The 19,716-nt window shown below is 36.6% G+C and overlaps 1 pseudogene; it reads left to right on the top strand.

Moving 5' to 3' along the window:
- Nucleotides 1-1,455: 1,455 nt before the first annotated feature.
- The window catches only part of LOC102476850 (centromere protein H-like), a 45,292-nt pseudogene continuing 27,031 nt past the window's right edge, over nucleotides 1,456-19,716 (top strand).

The raw sequence follows: 19,716 nt of genomic DNA on the forward strand, positions 1-19,716 counted from the left end.
TAATTAATAATAGCATGTGTACTTACTGAGCACTTTACTGTCCCAGTCATTCCTCTAAAATACATATTTAATTCTCCACATTTAAAACAATCCTGTTTTAATATGAAGCAGGAGAAGTTAGGGAACTTGCCTTTGGCCCCATTGGTAACAAGTAACAAAGCTGGGGTCCCCCTCAGATCGATGGGCTCCAGGCTCTGGTATTTAGCAATTACACCAGCCTGCAAATAGACAAACATATGTTCCTTTTTATAGTTATTAAAATTATACCATTTGATTAATCAGTTGTTACAATTTTGAGGTTCTATTTTAAATTATAATCAGAATAAGAATAAATGGAGTCAAAAGGTAACATTGACCCATATCAATTGCATTAAAGGTAAATCACCCCCTACGTCAACTCTTCTAATGATTAACATCTCTTGGGTCTGCAAAGATGGCAGTGGAGATCAATTTTTAATATTTTAAAAGCTATTACTATGGTATATTTATACAAAATAACACTGTAGAATTGCTTTTGAATAGAACTATATTAGCTACTGGGCTGGCAGGTGGCATGGTGGTTAAGGGAGCTGAACTCCCACATGGTTGACCATGATTCAAGTCCCAGACCTGGCAGCTTGCTTTTTCACTTTCCCTCTCTCTCTGTTCCCCTCTGGTTAAATTACGATAAAGTTAAATAAAGTAATTCTTAAATATTTTTAAAACTCATAGATATCATATTATTTTTTAAAATTACATTAGCTACCTCTGGTTACTCTGTTTCAGACTAAGCAAAATGTTTAATTATCTCTCATAAATAAAAAATGGGAAATTAAATTTGTTACTGAGAAACACTATATTTGGCAACATCATTATTAATTTGTGAGTTTTGACAAATTACTTCATCTCTATGTATCTCCATTCCATTTTTAAAGGAGAAATAATCACTTCTTAGGGCTTTCGTGAGGACTTAAGCATGGAATGTAAAGTAAAAAGAAAGTTCTCAAAAGTCAGTTATATTAATAGTGAATAGTAGTAACTAGATCCTAAAGGTAGTTTTTAAACTAAAAATCTCTTACAGGAAAAAAATGGATTATTTGGTGGTGAAATATTAGAATTTGAGGTCCAGAGATTAAGCTACAGAAAACCCTTATGGTCTTTATTCCTCGTGCTACCTATTTATGAATATTTGAAATTCTGTATTAGATTCTTTTTTCTAACTCATATACCTTGGCTTCTGTTAAAATTAATTTTTTCCCATTTAGGTAGAGAACAGGGATCATGGCTTTTCTTGAAAAACAACAACAAAAAATAATTGAATCTTCTATATTTGTCCATATATGATAAGTAAAGTAAGCTAGACTATGAAAGACAAACTCTATATGTCCCTACTCAATATATACCTAATACCTGTACTCTGTGGCAGAAATGGAAAGATCTGAAGATATAATAGTAGGGAGAACAAGTGTAAACACCATGGACTGCAGCCGAGTGGACAGCAAAGGACAGGTGGGAAGAGCTCAGGAAAGACTTCACAGACGTAAGAATGTGTGTGCTCCAATGAAAATGATGTACATGATCATATCCTTGATTTGATTTTCATGTGCTGCATGCACACTCTGAAAACAACGCTGTGTGCTCTGGAGATATACAACAATTAAATGTGAATAAGAAATAATAAAAATAAGCAAATAAAACAAAAAATAAATATAAGTGTTGAGCCTGACGGCATAAGGTCTCTGGATCAAAGGCAGAAGAGAGCAGGGTTACAGAAAGAAGGAAAGACAGGGAAAGGATGCCAAGTACAGGAGCCAGTTGCCCTCATTCTAATTTTACCCACCCAGATCTTCCTGTGGTGCTTGGCTCCTGACAGGTGGTGTGCCTTGGGAAATCTGAGCGGTTTTCTGTCTCACTGCTGTGTCACTGCTTTCCCTTGGATGGTGCTCTTGTCCTCAGAGGTGAATAGGCGTTTTACTGAAGTTGGAAGCCACAGGCATCATGATATGAGTGTTCAGATTCCCCTGGGCTCTGTACTTGGGCTAGACCACCTAGTGGCCATCACTGCAAGAGAGGTGCTTCTAACTACAGATTCTCTTAAATGTTTCCTTGGGGTCCAGTGTGGAGACAGCAGGGGCAATTAAACACTGTTTTCAGTTAATTATTCTCTGGAGTGATGGATGGAGAAAGCAAATGAAGAAGTGTCCCCAGCCGATCCCATTTCTCTACACTGTCACATGCCCTTCATTATGTTACTGACTCCAGTTCCAATTTTCCTCTCAAGACTTTTAGAATCATGAGATTTGTGAGTGACTATCAAGGTAGGGGGACTATGTTAGGTTCTTCTCTGTTGATTAATAACTAAATACTGTAGGTGGAGTAATTTATAACGTTTAGCTCACTGTTTTGGAAGTCCAAGGCCAAGAGGGCGTATCTAGTGAGGATCTTCTGCAGTCCTGAGGCTGTGCATGACATCACATAGCACAAACTTGCATATAGAGGCCAGCAGGTGGCAGGGTGGTAGATGTTGTGGACTCCTACATGGCTGACCACAGTTCGAGTCCCAGACCTGGTGGTTTACAAATGACGTCAGATGTGTGTGTTTGTGTGTGTGTGTGTGTGTGTGTGTGTGTGTGTGTGTGCCCAAATCCCCGGAGGAGAATAGAGAAGGGATTGTGACATGGCCACAATTTGTAACTTTCCCTCTCACTGTCTCTCTCTATTTCTCTCTGGCGAGTGCATATGCCCTATGGTAAAAACTTAAGTCCCACAAGGTCCACTGCTATCCAAGTCCCTGACCTGGTGGATTGCTTTCTCACCTTCTCTCTTTCTCTCTCTCATGAGTGGATGTGCCCTATAACACATTTAATAATAATAATAATTAAAATAAATAATTCAAAAAAATCTTTTAGAAAAAGCTTGTGTATGTCCTTGTCTCATTCTCCTGGATTTAAGAATGAGGTCCCATGATTACTTTAATTCAGAGAACCTCCCAGAGGCACCATCTCTGAATCCAATAGCTGGATTAAATTTCCACCTCCTTAATTCCATCACAATGGTTCACCAAATCTCAAGAACTTTGAGGAGGATGCATTTAAACCATAACAGTGGCATTTTCATTTATTATCCAGTCTAAAAAACTGGGGGCCAAAGAGCGAGTTATTAATAATCATGTCAGAACAACAAGCATAAACCAGAATTGTCTGAGGCAAATCAGGTTGTACAATCCCCTGATATTTGAAGTCTTTATTAAAATTGTCGTTTATTGTGACTTTGTTACACACCACTCAGTGAGTTTTTTCAAGCCTTTCTATACTCCATTTTTCCTCCTCAGAAAGTAAAATTCATAGGACTTTATTCTGACTATTTAAATATATCTTCTGGTTTTTAAACTAGTGCATCTTTCATGTGAGTGGTGATTTTTCTCTCTTTTTGTTATTCTAGTATTGTCCAGTGAAGTGACAAGATTAGCTCTCATTAGAAAATGTGAACATACATTCCTATTTAAATATTTCAGACCAAGCTAGAGAAAAAGAAAAAAGTAGATTTTTTTTTCTTTCTTATATCATAGATACAGTTAGTAATGTGTGTGGAATAGGGAGCAAGCATGAGGCAAGGTATTGTCAGAGTGTCGGAGTGAAGTGGGTTAGTGGGCTCTCAAATTGTTTGTCATATCACCAGCTTGAGCTGTAACAAAAATTTCAAGAAGCAGGTGAATATAAGGTGATCTAAGAGGTAGACAAGAAGTATCTGATACAAACAGCCTTTGTGCCATTTAGATCTGTTCATATTGTATCTGGCTCCAACACTACAAGATGGTAGTTCCGTTTTTGTGGAAGCTAGCAGCTCTTTCTTCCTCTCCAAAAGGTAATAGATAATGTACAGTCATTAAGGCTAGTTACACATGGGACCAGCAGATAGCGTAATGGTTACATTGCTGGACTCCCATGTAGTTGACTGTGGCTTACGTCCTGGACCTGGCAACTTAAAACTCACACCAGGGGTGTGTGTGTGTGTGTGTGTGTGTGTGTGTGCTTCCAAAATCCTGAGAGGAGAATGAAAGAGAAGAAATTGCAGTGTGGCTATTCCCCCAGGCAGTGATTTAGTGATTTTTTTTATCTCTCTATCTCTCTGGCAAGTAAGTGCCCTATAGCAAAAATTTCTCTCTAAAAAAAAAAAAAAGTTAGTTTCACAAATTATTTTTCTTGTTGTAGAACCTGGTTCTGAAGTAGTAAGTGGTTAATCTTATCCTTCCTCTACCACTTTTCTCTCATATCAGATTTCTCTCACACTTAGTCATTACTTTAGCTGGACCAGTTTGCTTATCTGAAGGATCAGTTGAGACCCACATCCCTGAAGAATCTGAATCCTTAGTTACCTTGCTCTTGATAGTTCCTGGTTGCTGAAATTTCCTATTATTCTCTCCAGGTACAGAAATATCAAGAGCTACCCCCCAATGAATCCTTTGAATTTAAGACATACTTCAGTCCCTGTGGCATAGGAGTATCTTCTTGGGTCAATTATCCCTACCACACAGGAACTCCTGTCTTTGTCTGTTAGTCTGCTAACATCAAGTAGACATCTCCATTTCAAGTTCATTTGAATCCTTACTGTGCTCCCTGGCAAATGTGTTACCCCTGAGGTCTATGGCCCCAACTTGGTATAATCTAAATCTACAGGGAAAAAAGTATAAATCCTAAGAGTAGGTCACTGGGAATGATGGTAAAAGAATGGAAATCCTGCTTCCCTGTTTTGGTTCCTGGACTCATATATCCTATCTATTGAGAGAAAATAATTTTATATTAACCTCTGTTCAGAGCACATACAGCTTCCCAGAAAATAGTACATTAAATCACAAAAGGATTCTTTTTTGGCCGACACCTTAATTCAGCCACTAAGCCAGATACTGTGGGATAATGATGTTTAATGTAAGATCTGTAGATCTCATGATTATATCCTCATTGACACATCTCCTCTGCCATAAACTGGTCCTTTGACTGAAGCAATATTATATGGGATGCCATAGTATAGACTTACATTCTGTAAGTCTTCAGATGGTGAGTCTGGCAGAAACACTATGGATGTGGAAGGCTGACCTATGTCCATAGTATGTTACAATTTCAGTAAGCACAAATCACTCTTCCAGGGTATAAGGGCTTACTATGATAGATCTGTGAAATACTGCTGGATAAGAACATGCAATATAAGATCAGTGGTTATACTCTCATTGGCACATCTCCTTTGCCATAAATTGGTCCTTTGACTGAGGCAATGTTATGTGGGATGCAGTATTACAGATCTATATTCTATAAGCCCTCAGATGGTTGTTCTGGCAGAGAAACTATGGATGTAGAAGGCAGATCTATATCTACAATATGTTATCATTTTAGTAAGAATAAATCACTCTCCCCCCCCCCAGGGTGGAAAGATTCACTGTAATAGACCTATGAAATACTACTAGTTAGTGTATTTAAATTATAGTAACTTGTGGTAAACTCAGGTTTTGCTTATCTGTTAGCACAGTGAACATTTAGCAGTTTCAGTAGTTAGATTGACCTTGATGAGAAAAAGCTCAAGTCTTGCCTCCAAGACTTCCACAATGGTCACTCTCTGTTCGTGGTGGCCATGAATTGGGATGCTCAGGACAGAGGCTGGCTTTCCACAGTATTTATCAACCTGTCCATCTAAGTGTTGAGAAGTTCCATTGCAACAGATGGAAATTTGCATGCAGCAAAAGGATCTGTGTGCTTTGTGCCATCCCTACCCATATACTTCTCCATCATATATATTTCCTCCCTACATCATCTTGTCCCTGATCTTTCAGTAATGCTTCTTCCAGGCAGGTAACTTGAATAGCTGAATCATCAACCATTGCTTAAGAATTCGCACATTTTTAGCTTAAGGGATTTCTCCTTATTTAGCATGCAGACTGGACAATGAAGTGCACTTCTGTGAACTCTGACCACTGGAGGATTTCCCTTCACCCCTTTCCTTCAAGGTTTCTTTGTCAGATATTTGACACTGTTTCTTTTTTTTTTAGTTTATTAATCCTCTCATGAAAAACCCGCACAATCACTGCAGATAGTCATTGCGGAATCTTTACTCCTTCGACTATTCTCCAATCTCCAGCTCACTTTTTGCCAGCACCAACATTGGCCTTTGCAGTCCCCCGACTTTCTTCATTCTGTTCTTGTGTTCCTTGCACTGTTTTCTTGAGGTCTTTTTCTTCTCATAAAGGCCATGTCTTGCAAGTCTATGTTTGGGTTCATTTCTCTTTGCATAATCCAAAGAATCGTAAGTCATGCCAAAGCCAGTTGTCTTGCCACCACCAAAAATGGGTTCTGAACCCAAACACAAAGATGACATCTGGTGTGGTCTTGTACATCTTTGCTAGTTTTTCCCAAATTTCTGTCTTAGGTACTGTTTCCTTCCTGGGGTGAAGGACATCAATGACCATTTGTTTCCTCTGAAGTAGTCAGCTGGTCATGAATTTCCTGGTTCAGATAGTTACTGTGTCATTCATCATGGCGGTATATCCTCAAGCAGCCAGGGAGGAAAAGAGGACACTGTTTTTCAAAATAGTTATACCAGTTATGCTTCCATCACTAGAGCATGAGAACTCTTAATGCATGCACAAGTCAACATTTACTGTCCTATTTCTTAGTTCTTGCCTGAACATTAGATTTGAAATTGCATTGCTCTCTGATTAATGAGGTTTAATATCCTTTAGTAAGTTTCAGGAACATTTTTGATTTCTCATTAAATTCCTATTGATTCATTTTGCCCATGTAACTAAGTCTTTTTTATTCATGAGAATTTATTATATGCTGTAGATAATAATTTTTTGCTGGTCATTTGTGTGTAGTGTCTTCTATTGGAACTGGTCTTTCCACACCTTTAAAGTGCTATTTAGCTGAAGAATTAGTTGAATTTACCAATTTTTCTTTTGTGGTTTCTGGTTTGTATTTCTTGTTCAGCAAATGTCTTTTACCTTGAGGCCATAAAACACTATTCTTTATTTGCTTCTTTTATTTGGTATTGAAAAATAATTTTACCTTTATTTTTATTTTTTAATATATTTTATACATTCAATTACTGTATATTATTATAGCATGCAAAATGAATTTTTGCAGCATGAATACACTGTATATTAGTCCAGTCAAATACATTATCATACAGATTGTCATCAACAGATAATTTGCCATTCTTGTGTCCCTTAGATACTTTCCTTTTTTCTTTTTCCCCTTCTATCCCTTTCTTTCATCTTCCCTCATTTCCCACCCTCCTCCCCCACTGTCTCTTCTACCTACAATTGCTCATATATTTGCTTCTAAACATTTCACAGAATTACCTGTACATTTCAGTCTTTAATTACCTGGAATTGATTTATATAAGCTATGTGCAAAATATACAAATACGTGCATACTCACATAGCCTCCAAATTTTGCTAAGTGCACTCACTATAGGAGTGGTTCTCAAAGTATGGTAAGTTACTCTTAGGGTCTCAGATTCTTTCATGAGATCAAAATAATGCTTAGGTAAAAGATCATTCAAAAGCAAGGTAGGCTAAGGGATTTGGGTGTAACCGAGAACAAAAAGTTCATTAATATTGTTTCAGATTCTATGTTGCTCGTATTACACCAACCCATCTATAAGCAAATCTGGAATTATGTTTATCCCCTTAGGTTGGTCATAACGTAATTGGTCCACAAGGGGCCATATATAGAGTTGAAGGAGGTGACATTAGACACTAGGCCACCTGTTCCTATGTCGTCTGAATCTTTTGGGTCCAATCCCAAATATATCATTTCCATCATGCAATGGGTTGGCAGTTAGGTTGCATAGCTATGTCCTCTTTCACATTCAGATGTGTAGTATGTACTAGGACATAATATTTTGTTAGAACTTATTTTACAAATGGAGCATAATTCTCTATTGTAGAAGGCATGGCTTAGCTCCAGAATCCTAGAGTTCTTCACTGAGCCTCTTCTGTTAGGACTTGCCAAACACTCCATGTACCATCTGCTGAGAAACAGGGCAACTTGTACTCAACCCGGATCCTTTCTTGCTCTGGGCCCCATATAAAACCATCAGCCTTGTGGAAAAATGTGTCCTCAAGTGTAGTGTATACTATCCCCCAAATTCTAACGGACCAGGGATTGTGCCACTTGATATGGAATTATAAGATTTGACAACTTATTAGTTCCCTTAGAGGAGATATCTTGGCATGCTCAAGATTACCTGACTTCTGAATACTTCATATATGCAGCAGTCCTAAATTTTTGTAGGGTTTAACTCACTATCTAGCATTTAGTGTTCTTGCCTCATCTTTTTCTTTACGTTCATTTTATTAGTGAGAGAAAGCACATGTGCATGCACAAGAGCAAGGGAAGAACCTCCACAGGATCCCGTTATGCTGCAATCTCTTTCTTTAGCCCTCCAGCTCCTCAGAATCTTGGGCACTCATATATACACACAGTGCATTTTGACCTCATTCAGAGATCTGAATCATGGTCAGTCACATGGCTTCCAGCACCACAGTTCAAGCTACTAATGACTGTGCCATTAGGCTGGGTGATCTTGCTAAGATCAGTTAGTATGATGCCAAGTGTCATATCATTGTCAACCTGATCATTTACTAGAAGAGATAATGTTTACAGTCTGTCAGCTCTGATTAGGCCACCACCTGGTTGAATTTACAGGAATTTACTGCCATCTACCCTTATCTATCTGTTTTTTCAGATGCTAGGCTAGTGAACTGAAACAGGAATACTACCCCTGCATCCTTCAAGTCTTTCTTGATGGCTCTAATCTTTATACTTTTTCCAGCATGCAATATTGCTTCTTGATTTATCATCTTGGTTGTGGAGGGTGGAAGGAACTATTATAGGGATTTCCAGATGGACTTTCCTACCAAAATGATCTTTATCCTAAGGTCTGGGAAACAGTCTAAGTGTTCTTCCAGTACTAAGAATATCTATCCTAATTATACAATAAAGCACTGGGGAAGATAGTCACAGGAAAGATCTGAAGACACATTACACTCTCTGAGAGATGGAGTTTATCCAATATCCAATTTATCATCTGGCTCCAGAAGCTCTCACTGTAACTGGAGGGCCATGTATCCAGCTAAAATCAGTGTCAATTCAACACTGTGTCTAATAAACTAAAACATTTAAATACTTCCACTTGTCTGTACTTATTTACAAAAGTCCCTTTGGAGAAGGCACAAACGAGTATTTACCTTATATACTTACTGTACATATAAAACTCTTTCAAGGGGATTTTTAATCTCCCCTTTAATAAATAACTTTTAGGTCCAAAACTGACTTATATATGGAAACTGAGTAAGGAACCACAATTTTCCACTGCTCATATCAGATTCTTGATTTTTTTAACTACGCAAGTAATTTTTTACACTCTAGTCAGTTGTCCATCTATCTCGCCCCCTGAAATACCAGTTCTTTGGGAAAAAAAAATTATGGATGTGCTCCAGTGTACCTGCAGCCACAGAATCCTGGTGATCAAATCACCCTGTATAAAAAAGAAAGAAATATATAAGAAAGTCACCAACTGGTCACAGGAATGATAAATCCCATCATCCAAACTCATAACATTGAACTCAGCTCCTAAGTAATAACTCCACCGTTAACATTCTACAATGGATCACCATTACCAAACTTCTCGAACATACATGTGTACTCTTCACCACTGCATTCTTTATTGCTTTAGAGAACGGTCTCCTCTGAAAACAGTCAGGTGGTGTATTCTCAGCTTCTGCATGGTAATCCCTTGCTAACATAGTTACCACTTTGAACCTTCTGGCCCTTTTCTTAGCACTATCCTATGAAAATCTTGGCATTTCCTCATCATGTGAATGGGCTGTCAGTGTGTCAAAACTTTGTGGAGCTATTTTTAATAGATTATAAGCATCAGTTTCAGGTGTATTTGTCAAAGCATTAAATCATGAGTCCATAAATTCTTCTTTTGGGTTATAGTCCATGTTCCCTACCCAGTACTTTCAAGACTTATTCCTTCATGAATATATATTAACTTGGTACTCTAAAGCAAATTATATGTAATTTATTTTCTCCTGAACTTGTTCTATATTTCTCTGCTTGGACAGTGTTGAGAACTGATAGTGGTTATCCTATGGTTAACCTGTAGCAATGAGGGATGGCAGAGCAAATCTTTACAAGAACAAGCGCTGTCTTGCAAGGCAGTCTGATTAGATGAAATGATTGCTTTGACTTCAGGCTAAAAATAGCAACTCTTCTCTTTCAAAAAGGAAGGACCAGCTTCTGGTGACATGTTCAGAGAAATCTGGAGAATCAAAACTGTTAGATTCATAGCCACAATTTTCCCACAGTTTTAAAGAACCACTCTTTTCTAAAAGAAACCTGACTATGATATTGAAGACTTGTTGAAACTATTCTTTCAGTATCCTCTGTAACACTATGGACATAGCAATTGCTACCTGCAATGTTACCAGCTCCAGTGGCAAAGAAAGAAAACATGGCAAAGAATGAACCATCTCAAGGATTCTGCCTAGACATCTACAAATCACTTCTGCTCATATTTCATTGGCTAAAAAAAGTGTCATAATCAAAAGGAATTTAGGTCATTTGAAAATTTTAATTCTAACCCACAAAAAAGAGGAAAGCAAATATTGATGAACAATAATGCAACCTACTGCCATTTATCCTTCTAACCATATAATATTTCTTTCCACTCATGCATGTAGAACCTATTCATGTATTCTCCAAAACAAACAAACAAAAAAGGGCATTGCTTCATTCTCAGGGTCTGGTATCTTTGACTACCTGAATCTGGTATCTTTGAATTGCCAGGGAGACAGAAAAAGAGAGAGACTGAAAAATCACTCTCTCCCCCAAGAGGGATGGCCACACTGCAACCCCTTCTTCTCCATTCTCTTCTCAGGATTTTGGACATGCACACATGCATACTTGGCATGTTTTTCAAGCTGCTGGATCAAGGACTGAAACTGCAGTCAGTCATATGAGATCCAGCAGCCTTCACCTCCACATCACCTGCTAGCCCCATCTAGCAGTCTCTTAATAATGCCTGTATGGTTTTTCTTTTCTTTCTTTCTTTTTTTTTTCCCTTGGTTTGGAAGCTCATGTACTAAAAGACAATTTATGTGTCTTCCACATACCCAAAATTCAATAGTGGAAGATGAATAAGATAGCGGCAATAAATACTCCTCTTGAGAAAGTGAACAAACTAAAGACATACAGCACTCAATGGTCTCTAACAATCCCCAGATTCTAACAGGCAGATCTTATACGGAAACTCCACAAACTCCACATTGGGAATGTGGATTATTCTGTGATTAAAAACTATTTCCATTTTTCCCATCCTATTGTCTTCCTTTGTACTTAGTTCTACCCTCTATAAAGTCCTTTCTTTGACATCTATCTTTTGCCACATTTGAAGAGGAGAATAAAGAATCCTCCTTGGGGTGCTGGCAGCTGTCTCAGTCTCCTTGTTGGTCTTAGAATTCTAGGCCAAAGATTCTTTTAAGTCTCATGTAATTACATTATATTAGTCCAGATTAATAGTTGACATCTTATCTACTTACTCAGGTCAGCTCCATAGATCAATAGCCAGCTCATAGTTCTTTACAGATCTTTATTTGTGATTTTGGACATGCACACATGCATACTTGGCATGTTTTTCAAGCTGCTGGATCAAGGACTGAAACTGCAGTCAGTCATATGAGATCCAGCAGCCTTCACCTCCACATCACCTGCTAGCCCCATCTAGCAGTCTCTTAATAATGCCTGTATGGTTTTTCTTTTCTTTCTTTCTTTTTTTTTTCCCTTGGTTTGGAAGCTCATGTACTAAAAGACAATTTATGTGTCTTCCACATACCCAAAATTCAATAGTGGAAGATGAATAAGATAGCGGCAATAAATACTCCTCTTGAGAAAGTGAACAAACTAAAGACATACAGCACTCAATGGTCTCTAACAATCCCCAGATTCTAACAGGCAGATCTTATACGGAAACTCCACAAACTCCACATTGGGAATGTGGATTATTCTGTGATTAAAAACTATTTCCATTTTTCCCATCCTATTGTCTTCCTTTGTACTTAGTTCTACCCTCTATAAAGTCCTTTCTTTGACATCTATCTTTTGCCACATTTGAAGAGGAGAATAAAGAATCCTCCTTGGGGTGCTGGCAGCTGTCTCAGTCTCCTTGTTGGTCTTAGAATTCTAGGCCAAAGATTCTTTTAAGTCTCATGTAATTACATTATATTAGTCCAGATTAATAGTTGACATCTTATCTACTTACTCAGGTCAGCTCCATAGATCAATAGCCAGCTCATAGTTGTTTACAGATCTTTATCTCTATCGCTCTTTCCCCGTGATCTCAAATACCTTAAGTCCATTAGGCTTCTCTGGAAGAGTCACATTTTAACTTCTTGAATATATTTTCTAAGAAACATTTTGTAAAGTTGAAAAGATTTACTATAACTCATCTTCAGCATTCAGAAATTTTCGGAATGGACTCTGCTGAACACATCCTCTATTTGGTCCTTGATGCAAAACTGAGTTTTACTGACTTTTTCATTTAGAGTTCTGACTTTTATCTTTACTTGTTGGAAATAAAAATAAGGTTTCTCTTCTAACTCTGCAAGTTCCCAAATTTCTTAACTCTTTCTGTATTACCTCCTTCTTGCTTAAAAAAAGACCAGTTGTTTTCTTACTTTTGCAGAGCCCTGATAAATACATCTAACTGTATCTAACTCATATCACAAGTATTCTATCATTCCACATAATCTTCCTTTTGATGTGTGTGTGTGGGGGGGTGGAGGGTGAGCATGCACACGTGCATATTCCCAGGTATAGTTTTAGTCCATTAAAGATATCATTCCACTGGCTTCTGTCATTGCTATTGAGAAATTGGCTTTCAACTTAACTGCCACTCTTTCAATATTTCTCTTTTCCCTATGGATATTTTGTACTTATTCTTTAATTTGGAAGCCCTATGAATTGTTATCTTTTTTTATTATTCCCCAGTTCTGAAAAGTAGTCAGCCTTTTAATTAGCTTAAAATATAGCTTCTGCCTATTTTCTCTGGAATTATCCTTTGTAGTACATGATTAGCAGGAGAGATGCTGTCATCATTACATTTATCATACATTATACTATGAGACCCAGCAGAATAAGGAAAGCAAAAGGATTTCAAGAATAAGTACAATAGTATTGTCGGTAATCGCAAATGATAGTGTAGTTTAAGCAAAACATCAAAATAATCAAAGCAATATGAGTTTAGCAGTTTTTGGTCACAAAACTTATATATAGTAATCCACTAAATGTTTCTAAACTACAACAAACAAAAAAATATGGTAAAAATGTATCTTTTACCAGCACATCAAAAATGTAACATACCTATGAATAAATTAATTAAAACATGGGTAAAATTTTTATGGAAACCATTTTATAACTTCGTTGAAAGGCAAATAAAATCTCAAGTAGAGAATATGCTATGTTACTGGTCTACAAATGTTTGCATTAAATTGTCTACAGATGTGTATCTTCTTCAAATTACCTATAAATTCCATGCGATTTAACTCAATATTCCAATAGTTGCTTTTTAAAAGGGAATTTGAGAAACTGATTTTCAAATATTTGAGAAAATAAAAGATAATGAATAACCAAAAATCACTTGAAGGACCACAAGGTGGAGAGACCTTACTTTATTAAATGTCAAAGAGTTCTATAAAATGACTGCAATTTAGATTATGTGTTACTGGGATAGGGATAAATAAAATAACCAAAGGAACAGCATGAAAAGCACCAAGTCCACTTTCCACATCTATGGAAGGATCTTTCGTAATAGAGCAGAAATTTTAGACTGTGAGAGAGTGACAGGCCCCTTGGTGTGTTGGGATAAACACTGTTTTGTTGGGATAATCCAGCACTTTCCCTTTGCGATCTGTTCTAATGAAGTCATACACTTCATTAGAAAACTCTAGCAGCCATCCAAGAATTAAAAGCTGTTCTTTTTTTTTTTTTTTCATATATCTTTAGAAAGAAACAAAGTTCAAAAATACACATTCCATAATGTAGTTTACAGTTTAAAATAACCACTTGGTGATTTCTGAATTCCAAACAGGAGATCAAAGAAGCAACTTCTTTTTCCTTTTTTAACTCACCTAAGATCAATTAAAAAGTAGAAACACTCCACGTTTTCTGAAATTACAAAGAGGATATGCATGATTCTTCAAATTCACAAAGAAGTTATTATCAAAGGCACTGAGAATTAGACCGGGTCTAAAGAGCATATTCAAGGTTGCATAACTCCAGCAACTCTGGCGAACCATTAAGGATTTTGTTTTGCTTTGCTTTGGTTTCTAATTAAACTAGGAACACTTTGCTTGGCTAAACAAAATTAGACTACTTGGCTGGCTGTGAAAGTCTGTGAACTCAAACTTGGTTGAGTCACTTAGTAACGGGGTATCAAAGTAGAATGAAAAATAACTGCCAAACCATTGTAATTTTTCCCATCATACTGTGAATATAAGATAATTTATTACTGTGAACATTTCTACAGCTGCATGCATTTGTCAAATGGATAGCAGGAATCAATTTCAAAGAGATAATCAGAATAAACACACAAGCACACAATATTTCATTGCCGACCCCTGTTCCTTCATCTTTGTCTCAACAAGGGTTCCTTGACCTTGAAACTATTGACATTTTGAGCTAGTAATGTGGGGCTGTCCTGCAAATCATTGGCTATTGAACTACATTGCTGTCTTTTATTCATTAGCTGCCAGTAGTATCTGCCTTCCTCCTAGTTATGATAAGCAAAATGTCCCCAATATTGCCAAATGTCTCCTAGGAGAAAAATTATCCCTAGTGAGAGTCACTATTTTATACTATTGTCCCCTAAAGAATTGGATGATTTCACCTTAATTAAAAATGAGTAATAGGGCCAGTCCCATGGCCTAGTGGTTAGAGAGCCAGGTCTCACATGGTGATTGCATGGTTCAAATCCTGGCTCTGGGCTAGCCAGGTGGTGTGGTGATTAAGGTGACTGGATCTCACATAGCCAACTGCATGGTTCAAGTCCTGAGTGTGTGTGTGTACATACCCAAAATCCCAAGAAGAAAATGGAGGAGAAGGGATTGGAGTGCAGTGTGTCCTTCCTTCCTGAGGTGTGCTCTCTCACTTTCCCCAACCCTGTCTGTTTCCAGCAAGCACATGCAGCCTGCAGTATTTAGTCAGTTAATCAATCAATCAATCCTGGCCCCAGAGGCTTGAGAAACATGCCAGACGTGTGCATGCATGCCTCAACTCACATCAGGATGGAAAATTAGAACAAAGGGAATTCTAGCATGACCACCCCTCAATGAGGGATGTTTTCTCCCCTGTTTTTGTCTCTAACCAGTGCACACACTCTCTGACAAGTAAAAAAAAAAATTGAGTAATAAGCAAAAGAACTCTTCAAAAACTTCATGAAAAATAACAAGAGAAACAAAGAAATGAACAAATAAATGGCAGGCAAAAATACACTAAAACTGTTGTCCAGGAGCTGATGAAAACGGAGTTTACATATTGCTCCAAAATCAAATAAGTTTATTAATAAACTCTATGACACAAAAGTTAAAACAGAGATTTGAAAGGTCAGAAGAGAAATGAGACAACTTGAGAAGAGAATTGAGATGTACACATCTTGTTTCAGGAAAAATCAGTACAAAATGATCAACAGCAAACCTTCTGGTGAAATTACTGAACTTCAATGATGCAGAAAGAAGACTTTGTACATCCAGGCAAAAAATATCAAGTAACTGTGGGGGAAAACATCATACTGGCACTAAGTTTCTCCACAGTAACATTTAATATCCGATGATGGTGGAGGAATGCTTATAAAACTCTCATAGTAAAAAATTGTGTCCTAAAGTATTATAACCAACCATATTATCATTTAAAATAGTATGGCAATATGGAACCAGCATATGGTTAAATGACTACATTGCTGGATTACCACATAGTTGACCACAGTCAAGTCCTGGACCCAGTAGCTTAAAACTCATGCCAGGCGTGTGTGTGTGTGTACGTGTGTGTGCGTGCCCAAAATCCCAAGAGAAAAATGGAGAAGGGATTATGATATGGGGGGAGGGGTGATTTCTTACTTTCTGTCTCTCTGGCAAGCTCATGCACCTATGGCAAAAATCTTTCTTAGAAAAGAAATGAAGGCAGTGATAAAATATTTTTCAATATGAAAGCTGTCAGAGGGGCTGGCTATTAAGGGAACCAGATCCCATGGCCGACCACATGGTTTGAATCCCAGCCCTTGTGGCTTGAAAAATACACTGGGAACATGTGCATGTGCAGTCTTGACAGGATAGAGAAATGGAGAAGAAGGAATTGCAGCATGACCACACCCCATTGAGGGATGCTTTCTCCCTCTCCCCTTCTCCGGTAAGTGAACATGCCTTCTGGCAATTAAAAGACAAAGAAAGAAAAGGAGATATCAGAAAATGTAGTCTCAACTAACCCTTAATGAAGGAAAAACAACTGGAATATGATTACACAATAAAGATATTATTTTTAAAAACATGACAAGCATACTAGAGATAAAATTTCATTCATTTCAAACAACTATGTGACCTGGTTAGAGAATACACAAATATATCACTAAAAGGATTTTTTAAAAACTTTCAAGCCACATGAAATAATAATACAAATCTATATTTATTGATAATAAAATAAGATGTAAATGGAAAAGATCCAATTACATAACAGTGCATATTGAAGAATTAGATGCATATAAATATATATACATACATATGTATAGGGAATTTCTAAAGTTTTTTCCTCAAGGTAGGTTGTCTTTGGATGGTGAAAGTATGGGTGATTTCATTTTCCTCATATAATTATCTGTATTATCTACAAATTTATGGTGAGAATATAGTTTTTTTAATACCTTTTTAAATTTAAATTTATTTATTTACATTCATATTATTATACATCATTATAGCATACAAAATGAGATTTTCCATCCAGAATACACTGCATATTGGCTCAATCAGGCACATCAACATACATGTTATTGTCAACAAATCATTTTTCATTTCTTGTTTCCTGTATATTTTGCTTTTTTTCCCCACTCTTGATTCCCTATCTCTCACCCTCTGCCATCTCCCACTATCCTCCCACACTGTCTATGGTACCTATGGTTGCTTTCTATGGCTTTTCCCACTCACACATTTTATTGATTCACTAAAGATCTTAGTTAATCTAAATATTTTCAATAGCAAGCACAGATGATATATTCATATCCATGAACACAAGTCTGACTTTAGGCATAAAAAGGCATAAACCTCAGTGAGTAGAATGAACATACTATAAAGTAGCACCTAGCTGGGGCTATATAGCTTACTGCAGTCATCAAATAAGTATTTTTAATGCATTTTTTCTAATTTAAAGAAAAACAGTTTTTGTGTTTTTTTCCTGAAACTTTTTTTAATTAATTAATTTGCATTCATTCCCTAAGCATCGCCATAGCATACAAAATGTGACTTCCCACCCAGAATATATTACGTAGTGGCTTAATCATTCATGTCATCATCAATATAGTTTTAATCATTAGGATAAAAATCAAGATATCTTTATATTAAAAAATCAATATAATTTGTGTAATCTTGATATAGGCTAATTGAAGTGGGTAGAATAGTCATGAAGTCATACAAATAAAATGTAAAGGAAGATAATTACAAAAAATAGTTTGAACTTAAAATGTTATGCTGTTTAAACTCTCAGCCTTCTATAGAAGCAATTAGTATGCCAAGAGGTAGAAAACTTTTCAATACATGCCTTTACTACTCACTTGGGTTGTACTAGACGGAATCTGAATATTTAATCCATGTTGTGACATTTAGTTTCCAATGTCTGTAATTGGAAGAAGGAAAGAGTTATAGAGAATGTAGGGTAAATAGAAAAAAAAAAAAAAAAAACCTTGAAAAAGGTTTAGCCCACATTTGATGATCCTCCAGCTAAACTGCTGTCTCACATTTCTGTGCTCAGTAGAAAACAGAAAAAGTTTATCTGCACTCATCCCTCTCCACTCATCCTGCTATCAATTATTTTAAGGACTACCAGACCACAGCTTATTGTTCTTTAAAAGCAGAGTCTTCTACTTGGGAATGCATACAAAATTTTTTTTCTGACCACACAAATTTGGGATTCACAAGATTTTAATGCTCAGAAAGACAAAGATATTCTATTAGTTTGTGATTCCTTTGACAGTTCTCTGAAAATCCATGTAAGCCTCTGAACTTTGTTCATGTCGCAGTAACTACACCTAAAGTGCTTTTCCACATATAATTTTCAAGTCTGATTTATGTTCCTCCATGTCCCCATTCCCCTATTTTTCCAAACACTGGTGACTGCCTTGAAACTATCTGAAACAGTAAGTGGGGAAGTTAAATCCTTAAGGGGATCTTTGACGTAGGGTGGGCTCACATTGTTCAACTGAGAATTTTCAGTCTCTGTGGATCAATACTTCTTCTTTTATTTAGGAGTCAGAAGAAATCAGTTTTCTTTTTTTAAAAAAGCAGGATGTTGAGACAGGGAGGTAGTATTGTTATATTTTGATCAACCGGACCGGGGAGAAATATTCACATATTGAAATGATCACCTTGTAAGCTAAAAATTGTGATTTTAAAAAATGTAAAAAATAAAATAAAAAAGCAGACCCTATTCTTTCAAATTTTTTATTGAAAACCAGACAATATTTATGTGAGCTCATTTTTCATGCTGTTGGTAGCAATTAACAGTCAACAAGCCCTATTGCTATGACTCTTTCTAGATACTTCACTTAGATTTTCAGGCTCAGCGGGCATGTGATATAACTTCCAAATTGTCTCTGATGAGCATTTTACCACATTCCCCTGTACCACGGTTCCCTAGTCTTCTAGTTTCTGATTCCCATTGCCCAGTCAGTGCCATATCTTTGAGATTTTTATAAGGGTAGCTCCCTACTTCAAGGTACTGATTTCTTTATATTCAATAGAGACCAACATAATATTGTTCTACATTTTTTAAATTGATACAGCTTTATAATATAATTAACATGTACTAAATATTCACAAAGATATACAATATAAGGAACATCCATGTATTAACCAGTCCTTTTTTTAAAATTTATTTTTATTTATTTATTTACATTCATTCACTGTACATCATTATAGCATACAAAATGAGATTTTTCCATTCACAGTACACTGTATATTGGCTCAATCAAGCACATCAACATATGTGTTATTGTCAACACATAATTTTCCATTTCTTGTTTTCTGTATATTTTGCCTTTTTTCCCATCCTTGATTCCCCATCTCACCCTCTGCCATCTCCCACCCTCCTCCCATATTGTGTCTGGTATCTATTGTTGCTTTCTCTGCCTCCCCCATTTTATTGTTTCACTAAATATCTTAATAAATCTAAATATTTTCAATAGCAAGCACAGCTGAAATATACATATCCATGAACACAAGTCTGACTTTAGGCATAAACCTCAGTGAATAGAATGAACATACTATAAAGTAGCACCTACCTAGGGCTATAGAGCTTACTGCAGTCATCAGATAGGTATTTTTAATGTCTTTTTTTTTCTTCTGAAAATTTTTTTTTTATTAATTTACATTCATTCCCTGAGCATCATCACAACATACAAAATGTGGTTTCCCATCTAGAATAAACT

Source organism: Tupaia chinensis, unplaced genomic scaffold (assembly GCF_000334495.1).
Source record: "Tupaia chinensis unplaced genomic scaffold, TupChi_1.0 Scaffold000213_1, whole genome shotgun sequence".
NCBI classification, from domain to species: Eukaryota; Metazoa; Chordata; class Mammalia; order Scandentia; family Tupaiidae; genus Tupaia; species Tupaia belangeri.